The sequence below is a fragment of the Heteronotia binoei genome, chromosome 17 (assembly GCF_032191835.1).
Source record: "Heteronotia binoei isolate CCM8104 ecotype False Entrance Well chromosome 17, APGP_CSIRO_Hbin_v1, whole genome shotgun sequence".
Lineage (NCBI taxonomy): Eukaryota > Metazoa > Chordata > Lepidosauria > Squamata > Gekkonidae > Heteronotia > Heteronotia binoei.
In genome coordinates, this window is record NC_083239.1 from 13,278,028 (window position 1) to 13,287,092 (window position 9,065).

Here is a 9,065-nt window from a genome sequence, read left to right on the forward strand (position 1 = left end):
TTCTTCCCCTTGAAATATATCAAACACTCTTTATTACGCATGCTGACACATTAATGGTTGGGTGGCATTACAACAAATTTGCTCTATAACAAAAGCATCTCAAAATCCTCATAACAGAAGATTACCCACATTGCTCTAGCCCAAGGGTGGCCAAACTTGCTTAACATAAGAGCCACATAGAATAAACATCAGATGTTTGAGTGAGGGAGGGAAGGAAAGAAGGAAGGAAGGAAAATAGATGAGAAGAGGGAGGTAGAGGTAGAAAGAAAGCAACTTTAAATGCATTCTCCAAGTTGCTGGCTGCCTTGGCTTGGAGAAGTGATTTAAAGAGAGAAATACCTTCTCCAAACCGGCCAATGGGGTAGTGGGGGCTTTGAGAGCCACAACGTATTTGTGAAAGAGCCACATGTGGCTCCCGAGCCGCAGTTTGGCCACCCTTGCTCTAGCCACACTTCATATACTTTATAAATACTGGAGAGGCCTGTTTTCAGGTTAACTGGAGAGAGAAAATTTATCCAAGCAGTTGAAAGAATGCTGTTCTATACATATCGTTTTTAAAAAATGGTATTTTGAACTTTTAAGGAATTAGCTAGCATTCTTGCTCTGTATTAAAAAAAATCTTCCTCAAATCAACCTATAATCATGCAATAATCTTTCATTGGAAGAAACCAAAATATTAGTAAGGTCTCATGCAACCTGATGAAAGTGGTGCTCGATTTAGAGGTGTAACATATCCAAGTAGTCACCTATCTGGAATTTCTGAGACTGCAGGGTCGTGGAATCATCTGTGCCCTTTCTGCCTGACATTGTACTGCCAATCTCCTTCACACTATAACTGGGCCTTTTGATCCAGAAAAATGATTGTTAAGTTGAAATGTGTGCCTTTCGTGCTTCTGAATAGATTTTTCACTAAACTGGTCAGTTCTTTCAGAGTTGCATCCATCCAGGTATCGATCTGAAACTCACTGGAGGGTACATTTCCCCAGGTAAAGTCATTCATGCAGTAGTGGCACCCATATTTGGTGGTGAAGACCCTTAGTAAAAGGGGGCAGGGTTTCCCCAATTGAAGGGCTGCTCTGGTTCTTTCTTAATCTCCTCCTGAGTAATGTGAGACTCCACTGCCATCTTCCTGCCCATTGGCCCCATTCCGTGTGAGGACAGTGCAGCCAAACAAAGCTAAGAGGAGAAGCCAACTTTGTGCCTCCATGAAGGGACAGGCCTTCCAGTACCCGATCCTTTAGTCACTCCCGCTGAGCCTACCACCACTTCCCCCTCCTCCTGGATCCTCTAAAAATCAACCAGTTCTGATTCTAGAATGCTCTTTGCCCTGGCAGCCATTAACACATTGGAATATAAAATGTTCCATGACTTTTTATAGAGGAAAAATTATCCAGGGTGATTCTGACAGCTAAATTCCTAATGACACTTTCCTGGCAGTGAGACCAAGTGAATAAAATGGGACTTTTTTCTGAATAGACTGACCTTGGCTTGCTCTGAAAGTGAAATGTCTATGGCAGAGGTCCCCAGCATGGTGCCAGGGTGCACCATGGTGCCCACCAAGTATCTGTAGAAAGTAGGCAGAGCTACATTAGGCTTTTTCCTAGCAAGGCTTCTGATTGGCCACTGGAGATTTGATTTTTAAAAATGTTGTTTTGGCAGAAGCTACCATCATAGTACAAGGAACTTCATTTTGTGGCTGATTCTGCCTCCTGAGACAGCCATTTTGTAGCTACGTGCACCGCAACATGTCAGAATTCTAAAGGTGCCCAGAAGCTCAAAAAGGTTGGGGAATCCTGGTCTATAGAGTAGGGGGAAACTGTGGCCTTCACTGGAAAACATTTACCTCACAACAAACAAATATGTGCTTGGAGTAGAAAACTCCTCAAACACCAAACATGTTAGCAATTAATAATGATAGATGTTTGAAATAGGTTCTGGATGTTGAGAGAACAAAACACTGACTTTTGTCTCCACAAACATACATTTTTGTTTGATGACATTTTACTACCCCAAAATACATTGGAATTGTGGCTTGGAGTTGTCCCTGTGTACCACTGACCCCAGCTTGATATCTATAGATTCTGTGACACCCACTGATGGATTTCCTTGTGCCCAGCTGGTTCCCCGAAGAATCTGCAAAAAATAAAACAAAAACAAAAATGCCCTTATGGTTAACAAATCAGTTCCAAATCCTAACTAGAAACCCCATTTTGGCACCAATTAAGGAAGTCAGTTTGTTGCACTTTCTCCTTTGGGATGCTACAGCTAACCAGGATTTTACATCTGAAGGCAGACCCAGAAAAATGTTACTATCCAGTGCTGCTAATTATGTAGAGTTTGTCTGTTTTTATTAGTGGAATCACACTGTCATTTTGTGCAGTTTCCTCTTACCCCTTCTGGGTAATTTGGTGGTGTCTTGGCCATTATTCATTCCTCAACATGAAATTCCAACAATGTCATGGGATGAATGGGCATGTGTCAGAGCCAGTGTCTTTTGTGATTTGCTGCTTTCCCCTATTGTGTGCTGACACATACTGGGTGCATTTGCACACACTAAGTAACGCACTTTGCTACTGGATTTTTGCTGTGTAAGAACAGCAAAATCTACTTTCAAATATGGTAATTGCCATGTGAAAGCACCCACTGATGTAAGCACCTCATGCATTATTACATCTTGTCGTTCAATTCTTGCTATGTGTTCATAGAGTGGGAGCACTGGGTGTAATATTACTTCTTGGCAGGGCTTTTTTTTTTGTAGAAAAAGCTCAGCAGGAACTCATTTGCATATTAGGCTACATCCCCTGATGCCAAGCCAGCCAGAACTGCATTCCTGTGCATTCCTGCTCAAAAATAGCACTGCTTCTTGGTGAAAATAGAGTCAGCAGAAACAGCAACAGTCTCTTATTCAGGAGTGACCCTTTTGGGAAGGACCATCACAACTGTTTATCCCCACCCCCATACATACACACCATGACCAAGTCCTTTTATACACATGTGCTTGATCCAATGGGGGAAAATATGGTACTACATAATTTATTTATTTATTTATTTATATTTCGATTTATATCCCACCCTTCCCACCGAAGTGGCTCAGGGCAGCTCACAGCATATAAAATTTAACATAGGTTTAACTTTAAAACATCAATTAGCACCAGTTTAAAACAGTAAGTTAATAAAACAAAAACATAAAAACCAGCGGTCTATCAGAACGCACCCTACCACCATCCAAAATTCCCAGTGTCGGTTAGTTGTAAGCCAGCCGGAAGAGGGCCGTCTTGCAGGCCCTGCGGAACTGTCCAAGGTCCCGCAGGGCCCTCACCTCCTCCAGCAGCTGGTTCCACCAGTAAGGTGCCGTTACCGAGAAGGCCCGATCCCTGGTAGATTTCAAACGGGCCTCCTTTGGCCCGGGGATTACAAGCAGATTTTGAGAACCCGATCTCACTACTCTCTGGGGAACATGTGGGGACATCAAAACGTTTTTAAACAAAGATGGGTTTTTAAAAAAAAATGAGGAAGAATGTTAACATATCTGGTGAATATTTCTGCTCACATTTGAGGGTGGAATGAAAATTTACACATGCTTAGAAATATTTACATTGATTTGTTTAGCTATTTATCCTCTGCTTTTCTTCCCAACAAGGATCAAAGTAGTATGCGACATCATTCTCCCTTCCTATGCGAGGAGGCAACATCAGGCCTTAGCCTCTATGCCCTTTTTGCTGTGCAACTAGTTGGCCACTGTGTGAAACAGGATGCTGGACTCGATGGACCACTCTGCCATAGAAGGTTGCTGGGTGACCTTGGGCCAATCACTGTCTCTCAGGCTAACCAACATCCTAGGTTGTTGTGAGGATAAAAAAATAGGAGGGGAGAACCTTAAGGACCGTCTCTCCCCACATGTTCCCCAGAGAGTGCTGAGATCGGGGTCTCAGAACCTCCTTATAATCCCTGGGCCAAAGGAGGCCCGTCTGAAAGCGACCAGAGACAGGGCCTTTTCGATTGCAGCCCCCTGTTGGTGGAACCAGCTCCCGGAGGAGGTGAGGGCCCTGCGGAACCTTGAACAGTTCCGCAGGGCCTGTAAAACAGCCCTCTTCCGGTTGGTATACAACTGATCGATACCGGGATGCCTGAATATTTAAACTTATGAACATCAGAATATTTGAACACTGGAATACTTGAAGAATTGACTTAAGGAAGAGGTAGCATAGTATATCGATGTGAGTTTTATGTAGTCTTATGTATTTTTATGTATTTTATGTATTTTATTGTATAATCATTAATGTATTTTAAACTGATTTACTGTTAGCATTCTGTATTGTAAGCCTCCCTGAGCCCGCTTTGGTGGGGTAGGGCAAGATATAAATCGAACAAATAAATAATAAATAAATAAATTATATTTTAAGCTCTTTTTGTTCCCCTTGCAGGGAGGGAGGGGGAAAGTGAGGTATAAACAGCTAAATAAATCAATATATTTTAGCAAAAAAAAAATATATTTTATCATGGGGGGCAAAAATTACATATAGTGGGATTGCAGATATTCTTTGAATCCATCCTATGCATCTGACTTTTTCTTATTATTAAACTTCCCCTCTATCACTACCAGTTCTGATTTGTCTTACTGGATACTCCCAAAAAAGAAGGCAGCTATACAAATTAGGGAGACCAAGTATCTTGCTTTGGTGGGTAACTTCCTGCCCCCTCCTCTTTTTGTTGAGGTTTGGTGGGAGGAAAATTTTGTAATGGTGCCAGCTATTGGCACAACATCATATCTGGTGAATACCCAGAAGTGATATCATATTGCTGGTGATAACATGGTAACACTCTAAGATCTGGGCAAAACTCAAAGTTTTGTCCAAATCTCGATGTCATACCAGTAACACACACAACATACATACGCATACAAAAAAAAATCACAATAAAACTCAATGCACAATTATTCCCTTGAGTCACAAGAGCTGGAAATCTGAGATGCTCTTCCAGTACTGTAGCAAGTTCATTAGCTGAAATAGTTAATGCAAAATTATACCACCCTCTACTCCCCTCCACCATCACAGGGAAAAAAAACCCTAGAATAATAATTAAAAGATGCCTAGAAACGCTCTTGGAAGAGCATAAATTCTGAAGATGAAAGTAAATGATTAAAATAATTAAATACTTCAAGTTGACAAGCAGAAGCAGAATCTTGCCAACGGACATTTGTCGGTAATTAGTTAATTAATCCTAACACAAATTATAAGCCATAACAAACCAGTCAGGCTGAACGCAGCCGGCTGTTCAGAATTAAACTTAGAAAGGGGAAAAAGGAAGCAAGGGGGAAAAAAGAAAGGAGAAGAAACTTTACAAGTTTGTGGTAAATGGCAACGACAATTCCATTTTTAAAAAAATGGGAGACATAGGGATTCTTGAAGGGAAATCAAAATTTAAAAACTTCCTTTTGGTTCTTGGTTCCAAGCTTTCCTTTCCCCCTGTTGTCTCTGAAGTCTAGTTTGTCCAGCTCTTAACACTAGATGTTAAAAGGGTCAGCCCTCCAGAGTAAAACATATTACGGAGAGACAATAGAGTGTCATGGTTAGAGTACTGAAATATGATGCTGGGTCATGAAATTCAGTCAGTGACCTTGGGCCATTCATCTTAACCTACCTCACAGGAGTGTTATGAGGATAAGAAAGTTGTCGAGGGTGGTTAAATTATATTGATGGAGGGCTTTCTCTCACTTGGAAAGAAAATAAAGCTGAGGACCTTTACCCAGAAGAATCCACATATGGAATTTCATTTCTGGTCAAATGGATTCCTACCATGACTATTATTCCATTCAAAAATCGTCTGAGAAACTGCCTCCCTTTTTGCATATCAAGCCCTCCTCTGTCATTTATTATTGAACAGGAATCTCAACCAAGTTCAGGATCCTTCCTGGAGCTGATGGTCCTGACTATCTTCTCAAAGATTATGGGTTGGACTCTATGTCTTCCTTCAAGTCTTCCTCCAACAAAGAACAACTTCCTTCAGCTAAGACTTTTCTCCACCAAAGGGAACTTTCCCCCATTAGATAAAGGTTCTTTCTTTTTTGGAAGGAAGTCTTTCTTCTTTGCAGAAAGACTTAGAAGAGTGGGGATTTAATTTAGCAGAAGGAGGTCATAGGATCTCACTCTAGAGTAATAGCAGAGCCATCCAAGACTGGGGAATTCTGTGCCATGGAATGTAAAATGTGGTCAGCTTAAAAAAAATGTGGTCAGCTTTTGAGTACACAATTATACCAAACATTTGCTCACATCTAGTTAATATATAAAATCAAGAACAAATTTCCAAAAGAGTAAGAGTTAAACAATATGGGTTCAAGGTATTCCCACCCACCCACCCACCCCCCCCAAAAAAATTGCCAATTGCCTTCTTCCATAATGACACCGGTTGGATTGCTTCCTTTCCACCAATGGCCTGGGAAAAGTCAAGTCCCTGAAACATATCAGTGCTCTCTTTAATGTGCTGCACCATCGTTGCTCAGTAGAGTTGCCAAGCCTGCATCAGGCAATCATGGAAGCTTTAGCGTGCCAGCCATTGCATGCCAACCATGCATGATGCAGTGATATCACGTTGTACAATGTTTTAGGAATCCCCCCAGTCTCTATGGTAAAGACAACAGAGGACATTCCTAGAGCACTGCAGATCCAGTGACCAGATGTAATGTTGCCTCATTCACATTATCCCTCCCCCTGCTGCCTACTACTATGAGAGTGGGCAGACCAGTAATTGCTGGCAGAGGCGGGAAGTTACTTTAGTGGGCAACCTGGTAAGCCTGCTGCTTTGATAAAGAACTAGTCCAGGATCCAAACTACATATCCTACAAAAACTTATGCAGTGGTTGCCCAGCACTGCCTTTAAATGCAGAAAAGCTGCTTCTGGGGTGGATGATAATGAGCAGCAAGAGGAAAAGGGGCACTCAGCTCTTAAACAAAAACCTAAAAGAAGAAACAGATATGCCATAAGGATGAGGTCTGACCTGAGACATTTTGTCTTCCTGAGCAGCTGCTCCACACAGGGGTGAATTGGTCCCACATTTCTGGTGGGCTGCTGCACTGGAGGGAAAGGGGATACATTTAGCTTGGACACTGGTGGCAGAACTGGCAGAACTTCAAGAAAGGCCCAAGACTTAGTTGCAAGTATAGGCGTTTATTAGAGAACTTCAGAGCTTGAGATGCAGAATAACACTGATAACAATAGCTAGTATTCGATACACTTTATGTGGTTCTGTTGACAACAATAAAACGATCGTTCACATGGGTGGAGACAACAGTCTGTTTCTCAGGGTTTGTTATCAGGTAGGGAGGATGGAATCCCGCTGGGAAAGAGCAGGCCGGCCTGGCTTCAAAGGCCATCTGCAGATGTTGACCCTGGGCTATCTGTCACACTTCAGTGATCACAGTTTGTTTTAGAATGCAGAGGCACACACAATATGTGAACTGGTTAGTTGTTTGGGAAAGCTGTTTGGGTTAGTGTTTGCTTTCAATATGGAGTCGGTTAGGCTAACAGCACATAGGAAAGTTACAAGTTCTGACAACTGGCTCTGGCTACCATAACAATGGGCAAGTCTATACCTGTCATCACCATTACCACAGTCTGCTTGGGGCCAAGTGACTATTGTGGTCCTGCCAGCTCTGCAGAACCATGTGGTTCCATTTCCTGTAGGGCTGCTTTAGCAGTCCAATCCACTCCAGGCACCACATGATCCAAGAAATTCCTCCAGGATCCCTTGTAAGATTGCTGAGGATACTGCAAATGCATTTATTGGGTTGCAGCTTAGCAAAAATTATATTGTCTCCAACCCAAGGGATTCTTGAGGAACTGGGATGTTCTTGACTACTAGATAGCTCCACTGCCCTTACAAAGTTTCACTTCAAGTAGCATCATTGCTTTGTTATCGACTTCCCAGACTATTTATTCCTCACCACTGCCACAACTTGTTCTCCAGGATATTCAGGACATCACACACAATTCTGTTCTCCATTTTACCCTTCTCACAACCCTGTGAGACAGATTAGTTTGAGACAGAAAGAGAGTGAACCAGTCACCCAGTGTATTTCATGGCCAAGTCTGCATTTGAACTCAGATCTCCTTAATCCAGTACTCTAGCCACAGTATCACACAAGGACAATGGTGACCTTCAACCATTCAAAATGAACGTTATTTATTTTAGAATAGTTATTGCCTACTAGCTTCTTTGGGCTAGCCCCATGTTGTCCGATCTTGAAAGCTAAGCAAGGTCAGCCATAGTTAGTACTTGGGTGGGAGACCACCAAAAATATCTAGGGTAGCAAACCAGCCCTGTCTCCTGTCTTAAAATCTCTAAATCATTTGCAACTTGATGGCATGTTCCGCCAAGATCTTCAAATGACTTTGTATGTTAGCCAGGCTTATCGTGGAAGCTTAGCAAAGTTTTCAACATATTATTTGGGGGATGCCATTACAGGACTACAAATGGTCAGTCACTTACCTCAATATTGCTACCACCCACAGAGAAAGGGGTGTTGTTCAGATGTTCTGCCTCAAGCACCAAAAGGTCTTGGGGCATCTCTGAATATATCAAAGTACAAACCTTGCATATGGGCATTGTTAACACTTCACAGAAACGGCACAAATCTCTAGCATATGTGCTATATTCAGATTTCTGGCCAAAAGCTCAATAAAGTAATTTCAAAATGTTTTATAGGGAGTCTGTTTTCTGATGTTGGAATAGCTATCAGTGGAAACTTGAATCAGCTGGAGAAGTTCTTGCTATCAGATGGATAAGAACCAATAAACTGAAGTTCACCCTAGGAAAGACTGAAGTACTATTGGTAAATAACAAAAATGCTAAAGAATTGAGGAATTGCCCTCTCCTGGTGCAAAGTGCACTATTTCTGAAGGATCATCTTCACAGTTTGGGAGTTGCTGGATCTTGGGCTGTGATTGAAAGCTGAGATTTCCTCCATGGCACATAGCATACGGCTGATGCATACACGAAGCTGCCTTCTACTGAGTCAGTCCATTGTTTTAGCAGGTCGGTATTGTCTACACTGACTGGCAGAAGCTGC

General features: G+C 42.1%; 1 pseudogene; it reads right to left on the reverse strand.

Annotated features, from left to right (window-relative positions):
* Window positions 1-443: 443 nt before the first annotated feature.
* Window positions 444-1,125, reverse strand: LOC132586154 (histone deacetylase complex subunit SAP18-like; annotated as a pseudogene).
* Window positions 1,126-9,065: the final 7,940 nt, after the last annotated feature.